Here is a 21,429-nt window from a genome sequence, read left to right on the forward strand (position 1 = left end):
GCGCACAATAGAGGAAGGAAAAAAGAGCATTTGGATTAACCTCCTTACTCTTAGTAGAGGAAGGAGGGAGAGGAAAATTTTCGTAGCACTCTGGACGTAAAAGAGGTGAGGGACATTGAAGATGTGGTAGGTAGTGGTATATTGAATTGTAAGAATTCTTTGAGGAGAAAAGAAACCACTACTGTAGGTGAGAGAGGCAGGGAAAAAAACAATTGAGAGAAGGTAAAAGCAAGGAGAGATAGATAGGGGCGAAGGATCATGATTTTAATATCATGTTGAAATACAAAAATAAAGAAGAGGAAAAAATAGAGAGAAAATATTACTTTATTGCAGTAAAAGATGACAACTCTCATCTTGAGTGCCCCTCCAAGACTAACAAGTCTATTAATATAGATTGTCCAAATAATACATAAAAAAAATATTATAATAAATATGATAATATATTATAATAAATATGATAATAATAAATATGATTACAATTGCAATCCAAATATGATAAGCCATTCTTAATTGAAATTAATTTCTAATTAATATCCTGAATGATTATCCTTAGGCTAAGGTGGACTCCAATCCCACTAAATTTTAAATATATATATATAATAATAAATCTAAATTTTTTAAATAATTTTTTCAGCCCCCACTACTAATTCATTAATATTCCCGTCAGCCCCTTTCATTGGTCTATTTTTTCCTCCTTATATAATTTGATTATTTCAAATGGAAATTAATTTAGATTTGACATAGTTTAGTTATAATTGAACCTAATGAGTTGTAATCGAACATAGGGTATTTTGTAGGATTTGTTTTTTTGAGAAACTTCTCTTACCTCTTTTTCTTTTCTTTATTTCTCTCTCACCATACCACGTATGCTAGCAATTCCCACTGCCGACGCCAACCTCGACCACGACATCTTTTCTATTTTCCCTTCTCTTTTTCTTCCTTCCTTCTCCCTTTCTTTTCCCATTGCAGCCTGCTCCTTTCTTCTCCAACAGCAGCAACCTTGTTATTGTTTTTTCTTCTTCTTTTTTTTTGTAGCAACACAACAACAACAATAGCCCTAATTGCGATCTCTCTTTCTTCCTCTCCATATTAGCAGTGTCTGCCCTCTCCCAGCGGCCGGTGAACAACACCTTGCTACCCTTTTTCAACCGCAAATAATTTTCAACAACTTCTTCCAAGATTTTATTTATTCTTTAGCAAAAGCAAGAATAGTGGTTTTTTTATTAGTATGAGAGTTGTAAAGTATAATCTAGGTTGCTAGTTAGATGAGTTAATTAGAAAGCATTGATTGTTAGTAGTAGGTCTTGTATAGGAAATGAGAATATATTGATACAGCGATATTACAAATCAATCCATCAAGTTGAATTTTAGTCATTTCTTATGATTGCATGTTATTATCATTATTAAATATTATTTTAAATTTTCTGAGACATTTTCAAATTTTATTTGTAGATACAATTAAGTTTAAGTGGAGCTTGTTAACTTATGAGGTTTGAAGCTTTTGCTGTAAATGGAGGTGAGAACATCTATCTTTAGACTCTTATATATTTATCTTTTGCATGAATAAAGAGATAAAATAGATAATATATGCTTGCATAATTTCATTGGGCTTGTATTGTGATTTTTTTAGTTGGAAATAACCAAAATTTAAATAATTGTGAAATTTAGAAATAAATCTTCATTGGAAATATTTTGAATCATTAGATTTTTCTAGTTAGGTAATTTTTGCATTTATTCGCTTTAATATAGAAAACAAAGAAAATAAAAACTATTAACTCATTTTTTAAACCAAAAAATAGACATCGACAAGTCAAGGGCATTCTCCATCCAATATATTGATATTTCAAGTTCTAGTGATCAATAACCTAACAAATTTCCTGAAATTGATATTCATGTTAGTTCTTTTGAACCTAATCTGACATTGCATATTCTAATATGAAAATATCCTGTTAATTAAAGGAATGAAATTAGATGAGCTTATATTAAGTTGGGGGCATATCAACCTATTAAGAATAAATATTCATTGACCAAATTCGGAAGTTAAAATTGACAATTTCAAAGTCATTGGTTTAAACAATTTACTTAGTTTGAGTACTCTTCTTTGAAAGATGTTGCATTATGCTTTCCATGCTTCTTGTTTGAACATAAACATTCTCGCAATCCTACATTTATGATAGATGAATTCAAATATTGATAGTGAGTTAATGATGGGGATAAATATACATTTATATATATATATATATAGGATGCAATACTATTGAATATCTTGATAATTTGATGAATATATCTTATCATATTGACAAAGTGATGAATGCATAATCTTTTTAAGAAAAGTAGTAGAACAAATTGTAGCTTACAACAACTATTGAAAGCATTCGATGGCTCAATTTGCACGCATGTGCATTTAGAGGGCATGATGAATCTCCATCTTTTAATAATTGAGAAAATTTTATCGAGATGATAAAATTTATGGGGAAAAATGAATGAGAGTATTGGGAGCATCGTCTTAGAGAAATCTTCAAAAAATACAAAGTATACTTCACCAGATATTCAGAAAGATATTTTAAATATTCTTGTCATCCAAGTGAGAACCAAGATTCGTAAAGAAGTATTGAGATTTGTTGATATTAATGATTTTTTTTCCATTGTATATATGACTGATACAATTGCTGCAACACTTAAAAAAGAAATATCTGATGCTCTTGGTTGTTATGACTTTCATATTCACAACATATGAGGACAATGATATGATGTTGCTAGTAATATACGTGATTCTTGGAATAGATTATAGGCTCTTTTCTTCAAAGATTGTTCATGTCCATATTATATATATTGTTTCACTCATCGACTTCAGCTAGCCTTAATTACAGCTGTTAAAAAAAGAGGTATCTGTAGGATCGAAAATATTTTAGATATCTCCACAATTGCATGATATTATCCACTTTGGGCCTAAGCCATCATGGTTTTGCTCTTGGGCTCTCCCCAAAAGGTCTCATGCCAAATGGTTTTGCTCTTGGGTTTTCCCACGTCTGATCCTCGACCTACCAGGTCTTCCTACCCCTCGGTCCACTCGACCCACTAGGACTTTCTTGCCTAGCTCTTGTGCGCAGTCGACGGTTAAACCTTCTGGCAGTCCGGGCTCTGATACCAATTGTAGGATCGAAAAGAATTTAGATATCTCCATAATTGCATGATATTATCCACTTTGGGTCTAAGCCCTTATGGTTTTTCTCTTAGGCTCTCCCCAAAAGGTCTCATGCCAAATGGAGATATCTTTCTCTTATAAACTCATGATCCTTCCCATGTGTTTTCAATGTGGGACTATGTTTGGAACCTTGCAATCCCAACAGTATCCTTTTGGTTATTCTTTTTAAAATTGAATTCAATTTGTAATCTCATTAATGCATCTCCTAAAGGTCATGTTGAGTTACATTATGCTCAAAGAATTGAAGTTGCGCATATGATAGCTACCGATGAACATGATACTAGTAGAGGATGTAATCAAATTGGCAATTTACTACAACCTGGAAAGACTTATTAGAGTTCTAATTTTGACTTAATTTGTTGCATAATTGATATATATGCAACACTCTTTGATTATCGTGTTTGAAAACTTGGTGGCTGATGGGTCTTCTAATTCTATCCGTAGTGAAGCTAGTGGTTTGTTGATTTCAATGGAGTCTTTTGATTTCATATTCATATTACAGTTGATGCAAAAGATAATGGGGATAACAAATATGTTTTGTCGAGCATTGCAAGAGAAATCTCTAGATATTTTAAATACAATGGACTATATTTAAACTACTAAAACTTTATTTCATATTTTGAGAGAAGAAGGTTTTGTTATTCTACTTAATTATGTGAAAGAAGTTTGTGTCAAGTATGACATTGAGATACCTCATATGGAAGCTCTTTATATGCATGCTATAGGTAGTTATTGTCAATAAAATGATTCAATCACAGTTAAGCACTAGTATCAATTTGATGTATTTGTTGCTATAATATATTTTCAAGTTGAAGAGCTTAATAGTAGATTCAAGGATTACGCAGTCGAACGTCTTAAACTTAGTTGTGCTTTAGAATCTAAAGAAAAATTTAAGCTTCTTAATGTTGATCACATTTATCGACATGCTGAGAAATTCTATCCTCTTGATTTTGATACACAAGATTTGCACCATTTGAGAATGCAATTAGATCACTATAAGTTTAATGCTGCTAGCCATGAAAGATTTCAGAATTTATCAACTATTTTTAAATTATGTCAAAGATTTGATATAAGTCAGGAACATACAATTTGATTGACAAGTGGTTTTTTTTTTCTCATGTATAACAATTGCAAACCTTTCTTGACTTCCAACTCTAATTAGTAGCACAGTTATAACAACAAATTAAATGAACAACTTTCAAAAGAAAGAGGAAAAAGAGTTACTTGTTTACAGCCTAGATGGTTGTTAATCCAAGGCAAAAGAAAGCACTAAAAATCTTCTTCGTTGAAAGCGGAGAAGCCTCTTACACTATTTGAATGTTCAGGAATAAACTAGGAAATGAATATTTGAGTTGTTATATATTTTCTAGGTCTAGGGATTTTTTTTAGAGCTCCTAGAAAATCTTATCTGAGGCTAAAATGTGCCTCCAACAAGGTGGAAGACGCCTCCAGCAAGGTAAGTGAAGATAAGGTTTTATCCTCGCTAACGGTTAATTTTGCCCAGTCTAAAGTGCCTTCAAAGTGTTGAAGGCACCTTCCATGGGTTGTTGAAGGCGCCTTTAACCCTGTTGAAGGGGCCTTCCCACAGAAGGCACGTAGACACCTCTAACCATATTGAGGGCACCTCCAACAACTCCGCAGCTCCTTGTTGGCTCCCCTAGATTTAATCTTACTTCTCCCCCTTTGATCACATTAAAAAAATAGGATACTTTAAATGACTTAGAAGTCAGTCCAAAACAAAGTCTAAGGGCAAATACTATAATAATGATTATTCGTGAAATTATGAAAGTTTAAATTTCGACAAAATTTGGACTTTAATAAGGTATAAATGAATTTTGGAAAAAATAATTTGAAAAATATTTTTAAGTATTAAAAAAATTTAAAAAATTTAATAAGAGTTGAACAGACATTATAAAACAACTATAAAATTTTACACAAAAGAGTTAACTTAAGCAAAAGAATAAATTCCAAAAAAACTTAAATTTTAAAAACTACTTTTTTGAGTAATTAACAAATATTTTTAGATTGGAAAAAAATTTATAACAGTTAACTATTTAACAGTTAGTCTATTAAATATTCATTTCAATAATTGGCTTTTAAGCTGTGACGAGGCACTAGGTCTTCTTGGATATTGGAACAACAATCACTTCTAGACAACGTCTTTTAAAAAAAGTAAATATTTAATTCTCTTTTTGTAAATTGTAACTTTCAAAAAAAAAAATTTAATCTAAGTAGGATTTGGGAACCCAATATAGGTTTCTTTCTACTGGATTGATTAAGTATCTTTTAGGAACATATTTTGGTGATAACTTTCTAATTTGACCCTTATGGTATCTAAAATACCAATTGAATATTTGATAATATCTAGAATATGAGCATGTAGAATTTTTAAATTTTTCTATTTGTTTCTTTAAAATAGCATTTTTAATTTTCAATTTAACAAGCTCCTTTATTAAGCAAGATTTTGCTAAGATTCTTTTTATTTCTAAGTTTTCTTTTTTAAATTTTCCTTTTTGATTTTTAATTTTCACATTAATTTAGTCATATATTTAATGTTAAAGTAAAGTTGATTAGGAGATAAGAGACATATATCACTTACCATGTCAGATATGAAACTTGATTCTCTCCCCCCCCCGCTTCACTACATTCGTTTGATGTCACTTCCTCTTCATCGATGTTGGCTTATGAGGAGTTTTTTTCTTTGTGACTAGCCATCAACGCTAGTCCAGTGTATGCTTCTATTTCTGACTCAGATGATGAGCTTTCGTTCCAAGTGGCATTGAGATTTTTGTGCTTGTTTTGCTTGGGACTTTTGCCTTTTTTCCTTTTGAGCTCTGGGCAGTCCTCCTTTATGTGTCCTTCTTTTTGACACTAGTAGCATCGAACCTTCCTTCTATTTCTTTGATTTTTTTCTAATATGCAATTCTTTAAATTTATTAGACTTAAAAAAAAAATTTAAACTTTCTTAACATGTATACTTCTTGGTCTCCTTCTAGATCTGAATCTGACTCGGGTTCGTCCTTTTTGGTGGCTCTTAGTGCCAGATTCTAGCTTAAATCTACTATTGTACCTGCATATCAAGTCTCATGTAATTCTAAAGTTGAAAACAATTCCTCTAGGGTACTTACCTCTAGGTCCTTCGAGATGTAGTAGGTGTCTATGATCGAAATTCATTCAGGGGTTCTAGGAAAGGCGTTTAGTGCATAGGTTACCGAGTCCCAGTTGGTTACTGTTTCATGAGGTTGCCCAGTCTGGTGATCAGCTCCTTGATCTTCGCGTGCAGTTCGGCTACCTTCTCACCTTTTACTAGACGAATGTTCGTTAGTTTGTTCCAATGAATGCCCCATCATGCGAGCTTTGCTTCGGATGTTCCTTCGTGGAGTTCCAGGAACTTCTCCCAAAGATCTTTTGTCAATGTGTAGCTTCCGATGTGATTTACTTCTTAAGGCAGTAATACACTTAAAAGATGATATTCTGCTCTGCTATTGTCTATGAAATCACTTTGTTCCTTTTTTTGTCTAGAGGTACTCTTCTTTCTCTACACCTTGTTGATCTTTTGGAACTGCAAAACAATACTTAATTATTAAAATAATTTCAAAGTCAGTTTTTAGGAATACCTCCATTCGGCATTTCTAGTGTGCGAACTCCCCCTCGAACTTTGGTGGGATAATGCTTGGTTCGGCCATTGATTTTGCTTCCGTCGACGGTTAGTTCTTCTGCAGCATCCTTGCTCTGATACCACTTGTTGGTCCTTTGGAGACTGGCAAGAGGGAGGTGAATTGCATGTATAACAGTTACAAACATTTCTTGACTTCCAACTCTAATTAGTAGTACAGTTATAACAACAAATTAAATAAACAACTTTAAAAAGAAAGAGGCAAAAGAGTTACTTAGTTACAAACTAGATGGTTGTTAATCCAAGGTAAAAAAAATACTAAAAGTTTCTTTCATTAAAGGTGGAGAAGCCTCTTACACTCTTTGAACATTTAGGAATAAGCTAGGAAATGAATACTTGAGTTGTTATCTATTTCCTAGGTCTAGGGGTCTTTTTATAGTCTTTAGAAAATCTTATCTGAGGCTGAACGACGCCTCCAGCGAGGCAAGCGAATATAAGGTTTTATCTTTTCTAACGTTAATTTTACCCAATCTAAGACGCCTTCAAAGTGTTGAAGGCGCCTTCCATGGGTGGTTGAAGGCGACTTCATTCCCATAGAAAGGTGTGGAGGCATCTCCAACTACATTGAGGGCGCTTCCAACAGCTCCGCAACTCCCTGTTAGCTCTTCCACTACGCTGATCACTTGGGTGATTTCGTCCATCCGGAATTAGGCTCACTCGGATCCATCTTTTGGCCTTCTCCTCGAGCAAGCTTCCGCTTCTACTTCAGCTTCTCTTCCCTCGGAAACACCGCGCGCTCCCTCCTCATCCGCTAGCATACTCTTCCTCATCACCTTGTCCCTTGGACGCATCGAGCTCGTCGACTCTCTCCCTTGTCGTCCTTCTTACTAGCTGCACCTTTCACTCAACTTCCTATGCTCCTAAGTTCCAAATTCCCAAAAATTCCAAATTGCTTATCAATACCTACTCCGGTATTTCACAATATATATATATATATATATATATATATATATATATATATATATATATATATATATATATATATATATATATATATATATATATATATATATATATATATATTATCGGATTGTTTTTATTTTTAACTCTTCAGCTTCTATAACAACGAGCATTTTTAACTATGAAACTTGTTAAATCAACTCTTCGTAATAAGATGGAAGAAGAGTTTTTAGCAGATTCTATGGTCATCTACATTGAATGGGAGTTGGTTGAAAAAATTGATAATGATATAATAATGAATGAACTTGATTCTAAAAAAAATCGAAGAGCACGACTTCAATAGTATTTTTTACTCTATGCTTTTGAATGTATTGAATATTAAATACTTTTATTCTATAGTTTCAGAAAATTAATATTCACACTTTTTTGTTTATATTTTTAAATTAATTAATTTATTATATCAATTATTATTGATGGTAAGCCCCAAGTAAATTTGGATCCTGGCTATGCCCCTACATCTAATCACACTTATAGAATCTAACATAAAAAGAAGTAAAAAATGGGTATTATATCATAAAATTTATTTGTAGGATTGTAGAAGATAAGAGAGGAGGTTGAATCTCATTCATTTAAAAACTTTTCTTTTTCGTTTCTTCTAGCAAAATCGAAGTAAAGTAATAGCAGCGGAAAATAAAGTAAAGGACACGATTTAGTTTTACTTGATTCGTAGTCCTACTACTCCAAATCTCACGATCCTTGATCGTTTCCGATAGACAATCTAATACAATTCTTCCAAAGAAGTAGAATCATATAGACGAAAATCGAAGGATAGTAACAACAATATATCTCCTTATAATAATGCAAGCACTAATAAAACTATATTGACAACAAAGTGTTGAAGATTAAGTGTAGATTGTCGTAGAGCCTTCTTGCGTCATAGTAGCAGTAGCTTGCACGAGTAGTAGTAGAGATGAACAAAAGCACAGACAAAATTGATTTCAAACAGAGAAGTGATAATCAGCGCAAACTCCAAAGCCTTCTTTTATAGGCACTATTCAATCGACTGAAACCACATTCCGTCGACTAAACATTTCCATCAACAAAACCTCCTATCCATTGACTAATCTTCACACCCTTTCTTGTTTGCCACAATCTGATCTATCTAATCCCATAAATCTCACCGTTCAGTTGACTGATCTAGCTTATCCATCAATGGAACCCCTGAGTATTTTTTTACTGTGTGATTCAATCTGATCGTCTGTCATTTCCTTTTATAATTCAGTCGATTGATCACCTTGATCGTTTAACAGAACCTACTGTTTACCATATTAGCCAAACTTTGATAAGATCTATGCCATGTTGGCTAGATCAATCGACTAGTCCCTATGTTCAGTCGACTAAACCCTCGGAAACTCGGGACTTTGTTTATCTGCAACACAAAGTTAGCACACGAAGAAATAATAGTAATAGTAGTCTTGTAAAATAGAATTAGATAATACTATAAATATATGAATATGATAGTTACGACTGTCTTGATCTCAACTTAGACCCCCCCCCCCCCCCCCCCCCATTGATTTCTTTAGTTAGATCAGTGCCTAAGGTTTGTCTCAACTGAGAATAACCTCACCACTCAACTCTAGGAGTCTATCTCAACTTACCCGCAAAATATCTAGTCTTCCATATCTATTTGAACTTTATTTGTCTACTTAGTGTCTGATCGACTCAATTCACTAAGACTTTCCTACAACATTGAAAGAGAGTGGAGAAGAATGGTATGTGACATCCAAGGGACCGTTAGACAAGAAATATCAAAGTGCAATTGAGACATAGAAGATAACTATGTAAACGGAGTACGAAGGATAAGATGTGGAGTGAATCAAGGGCTTAAAGTATCCTAGGGATGAAAAACTTGATGGGAGACACCTCATGATGATGGAGTTTCAAGTTAAACTTTTATGTGAGTTGAGAGATTCAAATGAGTTGAAAGGTTGTACTTAAGAGAAAATGGTCTTTAACTTATGTGGAGACTCAATATCAAAGTGCAATTGAGACATAGAAGATAAACTATGTAAGTGGAGTATGAAGGATAAGGTGTGGAGTAAACTGAGGGCTTAAAGTATTCCAGTGACAAAAAATTTGATGGGAGACAAGCTCATGATGATGGAGTTCAAGGTAAACTTTTGCATGAGTTGAGAGATTAAAAAGAGTTGCAAGGTTGTACTTATAATAAAATAGTCTTTAACTTATGCAGAGACTCAACCATTATAAGAAAATAGTTTTTAACTTATGCAGAGACTCAACCATTATAAGAAAATAGTTTTTAACTTATGCAGAGACTCAACCATTATAAGAAAATAGTTTTTAACTTATGCAGAGACTCAACCATTAAGATACCATTAAGATGACTGTAATGACAATCTAATCGATTGATGGACATTTCTAAATTCTAATGGTGCTCAATCGACTAATGTCCAAATCTAGTCGACTAATGCTAAAAAAAAGCTGGAGAAAGTTGTTGATTTGAAAAATGTCAGCGATAACTATTTGATTCATAGATGTCATTCGACTAATCAACGTCATCACAGCAGAACACTAAGAAACACTATCATTCTTGAGCAAAGGTGTTTGAAGCTTACATATAGAGGAGCAAAGGGATCAATGTTTGAGCTAACATTTACAATATATATTCTTGATCAATGAAGCTCTATTATAACGTCACTCCTCTCATCTCTTTGCTTCATTGTATTAAGAATTTGTAAGTGTTAGAGTGTATACTAAAAAGTCTAAGTTTTTTATAAATAATTATTTTAAAATAAGAATTATATTGGTCAAATGTCTATATTTATTCTAAGTGTAGTTGTCCGTTTAATTTATATTGTAGATAACATAGTGTGAGGAAACACACAGAAGTTCATGTTATCAGTTCTTTATAAATTATAAACAGTTGCTCACAACCAATATGGAATTGGACAAATCATTGGAGTGGTTGTAGTGTAATTAGATATTATTTATCTTGACTAATAAATTACACTAGTACACTATGAGTGTATTGAGCAGGATCATTTGAGGTAGTTTCTTTTTATACTGACTCTTTAAAAGAACAAGACCTTTGTTATTATGGAAGTGTATACTCTTAATCATGATATAATAACAAGCACGTAAACTTAATATTTATTTCTTTAATTTATCAAAGGGTGCAATTTAGTTCGATAAATCAATAGACCCCGATAAGTTGGGAAATAATATTACTTATATGGTGTGTTGTTGATTATAGAATGAAACTGTGTCCTAGTAATCTAGGTTGATGATGTCCCCTTGAGGAGCTTATAAGGATTGTCATGTAAACTCTGCAGGTGGACTTAGTCCGACATGACAATAAGATTGAATGGTACTACTCTTGGAGCTAGATATTAATTAAGTGAGTGTGAATAACTCATTTCATTAATGGACATTCGATATCTTAATCACAGGGAGATTAACACACTCATAATAAGAAGGAGCCCATAATGTAATTTGGGATTGGTGCGGTAGTTCAATAGTAGCTTTTTAGTGGTATGAGTTATTATTGATGAACTTGAGTTTGGTATTCGGGGCGAATACGGGAAGCTCAAAATCATCAGGAGACCAAAACCAATTTCTCCTCTCGATCCCTATTGTAGCTTCTTATATATAGTCTTATATCCACCCAAAGCCTAGCCTCTTAGCCCATGCTAGGGGTCGGCCCCTATCCTTGCTTGGAGCCCAAGCAAGGGGCCGGCCAAGCCAAGCTTGGAGCTCAAGCTAGGGTCGGCCAAGCCTTGCTTGGTGCCCAAGCAAGTGGTCGGCCAAGTAAGGAAAAGAAAGGGAATTTTATTAAAAATAAAATTTTGATAAAATCTTTCCTTTTATGTTTTTGACCACATGGTTTTTAAAGAGAGTTTTTAATTTTAAAATATTTCCTTTTATAGATTTTCTACGAAGAATTAAAAGAGAGATTAAATATCTTTTCTTATTTGTAGATGTCTATAATGTTAAAAGAAAGATTTTAATTTTTAAGAAAACTCTCCTTTTTTGTAACCATGATATAAAAGAAGTTTTATTTTTAAATCTTATCTTTTATAGATATCCATAAAAGGATTTAAAAGAGAGATATTTTAATTTATAAAACATTCCTTTTATAGCTAACCACAAAAGGGATATTTTAAAGAGAGATTTTAATTTTTGTTTAAAATCTTTTCTTGTTTGTTTTACAAGAGGTGGCCGACCATATCATATATAGAAAAGGAAGTTTTATTTTTGTTATAAAACTTTCCTTTTTTGGATTCACCAAGGATTATAAAAGAGAGGTAAAGGGTGCCTTCATGGAACACAACTTCTATTCTATTGTTCCTCTCTCTTTTCCTTTGGTGGCCGACCTTCTTCCTTTCTCTCTTCTCCTTTTGTTTTCCACATTGTGGCCGGTGGCATCAAGTCTACTAGGAGTTTTGGTGGTCGGTTACTAGGAGAAGAAGAAGAGAAAGGAGACCCTCTTGTCTAGATCCCTTTGGTGGTCATAGCTTGGAGGAAGAGAAGAAGGCTTTGGTGGATTTCTTCTTGGTAGATCGTTGCCCACACGACGCCCAAGAGAATGAGAGGAATACAATAGAAGGTCAAGAGGTTTTTGTTAACAAAGAAATGTATAACTAGTTGCTTTATTCCGCATCATACTAGTTTTTCTTTGTACAGGTTTTTGAAATACCAAACACAAGAGGTTAACGATTCTAGGCAATCGATTTCATGTTTTGATTATATGTTTCTTTTATTTTTCGATCTTGTGATTCGATTGTTCTTAGTGGTTAAACCTAGGGTTACTATAAGGAAATTAAATATTGAATTTCGTTGAAAGACTTTGTCTAGGAAGTGGTGGATGATCTCATACCCAAGAAGGTCTAGTGCCTCGCCATGTTTAACCTGGAAGCCAATCTTTGAAATAAATATTTAATCAACTTTGTAACATGGGTGGATTTGGATTAATAATATTAAGCATCGTTTGCGATTCAAGTCTAAACCTCTAAAAACAGATAAGTTGAATTTGGAATCAATAATGTTAAGTTCTGTTTGCGATCCCTCTAAAGAACATAATAGGTTGTTAGGAAAGGTTCAAGACTTGTATAAAATTTTTGTACAGGGGAACCAGTACGATATTCCGAGTAGCAACCAACAATTGGTATCAGAGCTAGGATATTGCCTCTGTGTATTTGGTTTTTCAGTTTAATTATGCACATGTCATACATATTTTAGGCATGATAATAGTAGGATGTGCAAATAGATTAAATCTGTGGTTGCATGCATCCTAGATTCAACTATTATGGCCCTAATGTATTTGTGTGTGATTGGACCCTCGGACATATCGAGGGTATTTTTATGTGTGTGCATGATTGTATTTATTAAATACAACATGAGCTGTATTAGTTTTAAGATTTTACATTTTTATTTCGATCTAGATTACATGTACATTTCCTTGTGGAATATAAGATCGATAAATGTAAAATTCTATTTTTGTTGCGGATCGGATGCTTGCGAGGCGTGGTATTTTTTGAGGACCATAGGCACAGCAGAATAAGAAGCAAGATAGATGCGATGACTAGACCCGATTGCGGTGGCTAAAGATGGCAGCAGCTAGGGTTTGCAGCACACGGAGGGCAGTGATGGAAGAGTCCATAATAGTTGGAAAAATATTTTTTCCATATTTATTGCTTTTATTTGCTGTAATGTGTGTGTGTGCATGCTAAAATCCTCATCTTAAATAACTAAGTGGGAGAGAGATTTATAAATAAATTCAATGGTCTTCATTACTGGTTTGTAAGTGATGCAAACAAACTTGCACGTTGGCTCTGAGTGCCTCCCTCCACATCGGGTGAGTTTGTTTGCGGATCACTAGATCAAACTTCCTTTATGGATGATTATAGGAAATTATTTAGGAGTGTGTAATCTTCTCTAACTGAAGGGGCACAATCATATTTAATGGACTAAGTATCAAGTAATGGTATACACTTAGACACATTTAATAGTATCCTCCCCAACGGAGTCACTGCTATTATTTGTGTGACTAAAGGAATACAACATTAATTTTATTTGTCATAAAGTTAGGATGACAAGAATAAAATTAATGGGTAAAACCTCCTTTTATAAATGTTTGAATTTATATACGTCCACACTAACATGACCTAGAAAATTCGCGGTGTTTTGAGGTGTTGGCAAATTTAAATAATATTGTTTGAGAACTCAATATTATTCTAAATTCTAAAATATTGACCAAAACTTATTTTATGATTCTTAGGATGACTTTCAACCCACTTCTATTATTCTAAAAGAGAACAAACTTACTGGTCCCATTTATATATATTGGAAAAGAAACCTGGACATTGTCCTAACTGCTGAAGACTATAAGTTTGTACTGTTAGAGGTCTGCCCTAATGAACCTAATAGTGATTCTAGTGAAGAGGAGATTGAGTATCATAAGAAATGGGTCAAGGCAGATGAGATGACGCGGTGTTACATTTTGGCTTCTATGTCAAATGTGTTGCAACATCAGCAACAGTTCATGCCCACTGCCTATAACATGATGTACAATCTCAAGGAACTCTTCGGACACCAGAATCGGGCTACTAGGCAATAGGCTATGAAAAATTTAATGACAGCCATCAAGTCTGAGGGGACACCTGTAAGGGATCATATCCTAAAAATGATGGCTTACTTGAACGAGATACAAATCCTTGGAGCTGAAAATCAATGGGGAAACCCAGGTCGATATTATTTTCCAAACGCTACCCAAAAGTTTTGAGCAGTTTCACCTGAACTACAATATGAATAAAAGAATTTATTCATTGACGAAACTACTGACAGAACTTCAGACAGCAGAAGGGTTATTTCGTTATAATTCTCAAATTCACTTTGCTGAAAATGTTTCTACTTCTAAGTCGAAAGGCAAGAAGAAGAAAAAGAAACAAGCTAGCTCGGCAAAGAAAGTGAATCGATCTCTAGGTACTGGACTAAAAGCAGGAGTGAAGAAGCCGAAGGGCAAGTTCTTCATTTGTAAGCAGTCTAGGCATTGGAAGGTGGACTGTCCTCGTAGGAAAGAGAACAATAAAGGTATATCTTATTCTCTAGTAGTTGAAATATGTTTATCGGTGTTATCTACCAGTACCTGGTGTGTAGATACAGGAACCACTGATCATGTCTGCAATACATTACAGGGGTTCCAGGAAACCCGACGACTATATGAGGGAGAGATAACCGTCTACATGGGCAATGCTACGAAAGTGGCGACTGTTGTAGTGAGAGACGTCTACTTATCATTCGATAGGAATAGAACTTTGATTTTGAGAAATTGTCTTTATGTACCAAGTTTTAGAAAGAATTTAATTTTAGTTTCTAAACTATTTTTGGATGGATATACTGTTTCTTTTGATAACAAAGTTATTGTCAAGAAAAATAGGGTAATTATCTGTTTTGGTACATTAGTTGACAATTTGTATACTCTAAATCCGATAACTCCCACAAGGCAACAAATGGAAATTAATAACACATTCTCTAATTCTAATAAGAGAAAGGAACCTTCAAATATGAACCAAACATATCTTTGGCATCTAAGACTTGGCCATATTAACTTGAGTATGATTCAAAGGCTAATAGCTGATGGACTCTTGGGTTCATTAGTGTTGGAAAATTTTTCAACTTGTGAATCTTGCTTAGAAGGAAAAATGACCAAGAGACCTTTTAAGGCCAAGGGGTATAGAGCAAAAGATGTGTTGGAATTGGTTCATTATAATTTGTGTGGACCTATGACTATCCAGGCGAGAGGTGGTTTAAAATATTTCGTCTCTTTTATAGACGACCATTCGAGATATGGGTACATTTACTTATTGCGCCGCAAGTCTGAGTACTTTGATAAGTTCAAAGAGTACAAGGTTGATGTGGAGAAACATCACGGTAAAAGTATCAAGACACTACGGTCTGATCGTGGTGGCGAGTACCTCTCAGGAGAGTTTAAGAATTACTTATCAAAGGTTGGGATTCAATCCCAATTGTCTGCACCTGGTACACCCCAACAGAATGGTGTGGCAGAACGAAGGAATATGACTCTTATGGAAATGGTTAGATCGATGATGAGTTATTCAATATTACCAAATTTATTCTGGGGATATGCTTTAGAAACGACAGTGTACATTCTGAACCTGGTATCTTCTAAATCAGTACCCTCTACTCCCATGAAATTGTGGAATGGACGTAAGCCTAGTCTGAGTCATATTCGGATATGGGATAGTCCAACACATGTGCTGAAGGAAGATACTAATAAGTTGGAATCTCGTACAGAAGTTCGCCTGTTTATAGGTTATCCCAAAGGAACGAAAGGTGATTTGTTTTATAGTTCTAAAGATCAGAAGGTCATTGTTAGCACGAATGCCTGATTTTTAGAAGAAGACTATGTAATAAACCACAAGCCTATAAGTGAAATTGTTCTTGAAGAAATGAGAGAGGACACATCTACTTTAGTACCAAGAGTACAAGATGAAATATCACAAGAAACTGCAACACGTATCATAAATGATACACAACTACAGACAGTGCCTTGTCGTAGTGGGAGGGTTGTGAGACAACCTGAGAGATTCATGTTTTTAGGGAAGTCTTCAGACTTGATCCCAGGTAAACATGAACCTGATCCCCGAACATATGACGAAACACTCCAAGATAAAGATGCAGCATCTTGGTAAAGAGCAATAAATTCAAAAATAGAATCAATGTATTCTAACAAAGTTTGGGAGCTAGTAGAACCATCAAATAGTGTAAAAGCTATTGGATGTAAATGGATCTACAAAAGGAAAAGAGGGACAGACGGAAAGGTGGAAACCTTCAAAGCAAGGCTTGTTGCGAAGGGGTATACTCAGAAAGAGAGAATCGATTATGAGAAAACCTTTTCGCCAGCCGCTATCCTTAAGTCTATCCAGATACTCTTATCTATTGCTGCTCATATGAATTATGAGATTTGACAAATGGATGTCAAGACAATTTTCCTTAACAGAAGTCTTGAATAAAACATCCATATGAAGCAACCAGAAGGGTTTATTGTAAAGGATAAAGAGCATCTAGTGTGCAAGCTCAATCGGTCGATTTATGGACTGAAGCAAGCTTCAAGATCTTGGAACATCCGGTTTAATGAAGTAATCTAGTCATATGGATTTATTCAGTGTCCGGATGAGTCTTGTGTATATAAGAAGTGTGATGGAAACGTGGTGGTATTTCTTGTACTATATGTAGATGATATTTTATTAGTTGGAAACAATATCAAAGTATTGTCGGAAGTAAGGGTATGGTTGTCCAAGCAATTCGATATGAAGGACTTGGGAGAATGCGCACATATTCTCGGGATCAAAGTAATAAGGGATCGCATGAAAAGAATGTTGTGCTTATCCTAAGCTTCATATATTGATACAATCCTAACTAGTTTTAGCATGCAAGACTCTAAGAAAGGTTTCCTACCTTTTAGGCATGGAGTATCTTTATCTAAAGAGATGTCTCCGAACACATCAAAAGAGATAGAAGAAATGAAGGCAGTTCCTTATGCTTCAGCTGTAGGAAGCCTAATGTATACTATGTTATGCACGAGACTGGATATCAGTTTTGCCATCGGCATAGTTAGCAGATATCAAAATAATCCAGGACAGGGACATTGGATTGCCGTAAAACATATATAAAAGTACCTGCGAATGACTAGAGATTATATGCTGGTATACCAAGCAGATGATTTGCTCCCTATGGGTTACACAGATTCTGACTTCCAATCAGATAGGGACAATAGTAAGTCTACATCAGGCTATGTGTTTACTTTAGGAGGTGGAGCCATTGCATGGAGGAGTGTTAAGCAGAAGTGTGTTTCAGACTCAACCATGGAAGCTGAGTATGTGGCAGTGTAACGCCCGAAAATTCTCAAACTTGCATTAGAATTATTCTATGATTTTTCTGGAATTTTTAGAAATTTTTCCGGAATTTTTCCGAGTAGCGGAAGTAGCAAAAATAATTAGAACCGCAAAATAGCTTAGGCGGGAATCGAACCTGAGACCTATGGTGTAAGGGATAATGCTAGTAACCAGTTGAACCCAGCAGGGCCGTGCTGAAAGAAGAGGGAATCAATTATATTTATAATTGATTTTTGGATGAATTAATTAGTAAATATAAATAAGGATTTAAGTGAGAAGTTTTAGATTATTTCTCACCGTAGTTTTTCCTCACCCGAAACCTAAAACCGCCGCACCTCTCTTCTTCTCCTCTTCCTCACGCACGACACACCAAGCCAAGGGTCAAGGGAACATCTTCCAGCGACGACTCCAACACGAAAAAGGTTCTTCTCCGCGAGAGGAACGCGAGGACGTAAGTGGTTCGTCGAACGGAGCAATTTTTCGGAAAACCTAGCGGATAGAATCGTAAGAAAACCTTGCGATTGAGGTAAGAAACCCCTCACCTGCAGTATAATTGCTCTCGCTTGTTAGTTTCGGCGTTAGTTCAGTAGTTTTACAGTTTTCAGTTATAAGGTGTGCTCTCAGTGCATACCAAGCATTCGGTAGAATGCCCAGTTCAGAAGGATGCACCAGTAGGCGTCCTAACAGCATGTAAAATGTATTAGAAATATTTTATTCAGTTTATTATCAGTTATTACAGCTATATGGATCAGATATCCATTGGGTGGGCTCCCACAGTAGCCTCTAGGTTCAGATAACAGCAAAGTAAAATAAAACAGTATTCAGTATTTTACTTTTATTCAGTTGGCACTGTACTTGGATCAGATATCCATGGGCTGGACTCCCACAGTCGTCCCTAGGTTTAGATAACCTAGTAACCCTGCTGGATTCGGAACTTGCAATCCCGGGTCTCGTAGGGATGCGCGCACAGTAAGTACAGTTGCCAGGGCCCCAACAGCATGTTTAGTATTTTCATCTATTATATGTATAGTTTTCAAATTTGAAACTAGTGATGAGAACACTAATTTAGCTTTCAGTTCAGTTCAGGTTCAGTTTACATGATTTGAGTTCATGTACAGATTTAGATATATGCATGACTAGTTCAGTTTCATACTCAGTTTATAAGTATGCCATGTTCAGTTTAAAGCATGTTCAATTTATATGCTATACATGTTTCAGTTCCAGTTTATGCTTTTATATGTCATGCCATGTTGCCATGCTCAGTTCAGTTTTCAAACAGCGTGTTTTAAAAACATAATCGCATCGTTGCATGTTTTTGTGAGGTAGATGGTTTCTTACTAAGCTTCTTAGCTTACAGATGCTACTTTTCTTATACTGCAGATACCGGTAAAAGAAAAGTGGATTAGCGGAGGCTGGAGGGCGATGCTACGATGATGTGTGTGTGCAAGGGGTTTGGAATAAAGATCCTTGGGATCTATACGCTTTTATTTCAGTTTTAGTACTTAACATGCCTAGTTTTATGACTTAGTCTTGTTACTAGGTGTTACAGCTTAGTAAACTATGTCTTGTTTAGTTTATCATGTTTAGAATGTTAGTATTTACATGCTAGAGTGTTTTCATGTATCTAGAACTTTTGTATGCGATTTTTGGCACAATCGGTGTTGGAAATCAGAAATTCAGTGTGAAATCAGACACCCCAATCGATCGGTGGATCGATCCGGGGGAGCTGTCTCTGATCGGTCAGCGACCGATCAGTGAGCAGCTGGATCGGTCGGCAGACCGATCCAGCCAGCGTTCCTGTGCGCGATCAGTGAGCCACTGATCGGTCCGCCGACCGATCAGTGAGCAGCTGGATCGGTCGGCAGACCGATCCTGCCAGTGTTCGCGTGGGTGTCAGTTGATCGTTCCACGGACCGATCCAAAGCTCCAGTTTCACCTCCTCAGTATAGCTATGAATATCTAGAAGGTAGTTGGATATGAAATCTCACTCTCACAGAGTTAACAGAGGCAACTACAATAGTTTAGTAAAATTTTATTTTACCCAGTCTTCCGCACAGTACAGCACAGTAGCTACAGTAGCGTCAGTAGTTAATGTAGCGATCCAGCTGGGTCGTTACAGAGTGGTATCAGAGCAAGTTCCTTACTTCCTACACACACATCAGCATTGTGCCTACAGCTTCCAAGTAAGAACATCTCTCACTCAGTTTGTTTTCAGCTTTCATATCAGTTATATGTGCTTTCATGTTTGCTCTCATGTTGGTAGTTAATTAATTCATGTTTACAGTGATAGTATTTAACATGTTACCAGTAGTTAACTATAACATGATAGCCTAGTTATATATATGTGTTCTCTGCTATTTAGAAAATGGTACGAGGACTTCCAGCTCAGTGCCTCCCCCAGACCTTACAGCACTAGTGGCTCAGCTACAGCAGCAGTTAGCTGAACAGCAGCAGGAGATAGCCTCCTTAAAGGCTAACCAGCAGACTACTCCCCCAGTCACTCCAGTACCGAACCTCACGACTCCAGTAATCACAGAGGTTGTACCAGCTCAGCCTGCAGTAGCAGAGGCTAAGAGAGAAGCTTACCTTATCCGGTGGCAGAGAATTAAGCCCGAGAACTTCTCGGGCACCAGTGAACCATGGGATGCCATGGTTTAAAACACTGGAAAGCACGATGGAGCTTCTAGACCGCCGAGCATGAAAAGGTGAAGTGTGCCTCCTTCTAACTGAGAGCACGCATGTGGTGGGAGCGGATTAAATCGAAGTGGCCAGTAAACCAGATGACATGGGCCAACTTCGAGAAAGAATTCTTCGAGGAATTCTTTCACATGCAAGTCACGAACCGACACTATGACGAGTTTACAGAATTTCATCAGGGCAACCTATCAGTTCAGGAGGCCGTGAAGAAATTCAACAGGTTGGCCCGTATGTGTCCAGAACTAGTCAGCTCAGAGAAGGAACGAGTACACTTGATGCTGAAGATGCTCAGACCAGAGATCGTAATGAATGTGGCTGGTGGCGTTCATAGGCCACAAACCACAGAGGAGCTAGTGAGTAGTGCTCTGATCACCGAGCACTATCAGCACAGCATCACCCAGCAGAAGCAGGTTTCCACAGAGCCCAAGGTACTCAGCAGAAACAACAGGGACATAGCTCCAACTGGAAGGGGAAACGTAAGGCAAGCAGTGACCCAAAAGGAGGACCAGCTGGAAAACATTCCAGACATCCCAAGTGTGCTACTTGTGGGAAACATCATCCAGGAGTTTGCCGCAAGGGTATGCGAGGTTGTTTTGAATGTGGATAGGAAGGGCACATGGCTAAACAGTGCCCGAACAAGAACAGCCTTCCTCAGCCTCAGCCGATACAGTATGGAGCTCAGCCAGCGCAGCTACATCAGATGTATGCTGCCTTAGATGGTCCACAGATCAGTCAGGGCAGATTAGAAGCCCCCACAGCTATCCCGAATGCCAGGATTTTCTCACTGACCAGAGAGGACATAGCAAATGCCTCGACAGTTGTCACAGGTCAGATCAGTATTTTACAGCATAATGCAACTGTCTTATTCGATACTGGGGCAACCCACTCTTATGTATCCAGGGCGTTTGCCGAGAAATTAGCAACACCTCCAGAGGTACTCAATAGTCAGTTTCTGACAACACTACCCTCAGGAGACATTATGGCATCTACACACTGGCTCAGAGCAGTGCCAGTCA

General features: G+C 36.0%; 1 long non-coding RNA gene across 1 annotated transcript; it reads left to right on the forward strand.

Moving 5' to 3' along the window:
• The first annotated feature begins 972 nt into the window (after positions 1-972).
• LOC121990138 lies at positions 973-19,154 on the forward strand. The gene is made up of 3 exons (XR_006114473.1): positions 973-1,119; positions 1,453-1,516; positions 19,097-19,154. It is a non-coding gene; the product is annotated as an uncharacterized LOC121990138 (long non-coding RNA).
• Positions 19,155-21,429: the final 2,275 nt, after the last annotated feature.

This window comes from Zingiber officinale, chromosome 6B (genome assembly GCF_018446385.1).
Source record: "Zingiber officinale cultivar Zhangliang chromosome 6B, Zo_v1.1, whole genome shotgun sequence".
Taxonomy (NCBI): domain Eukaryota; kingdom Viridiplantae; phylum Streptophyta; class Magnoliopsida; order Zingiberales; family Zingiberaceae; genus Zingiber; species Zingiber officinale.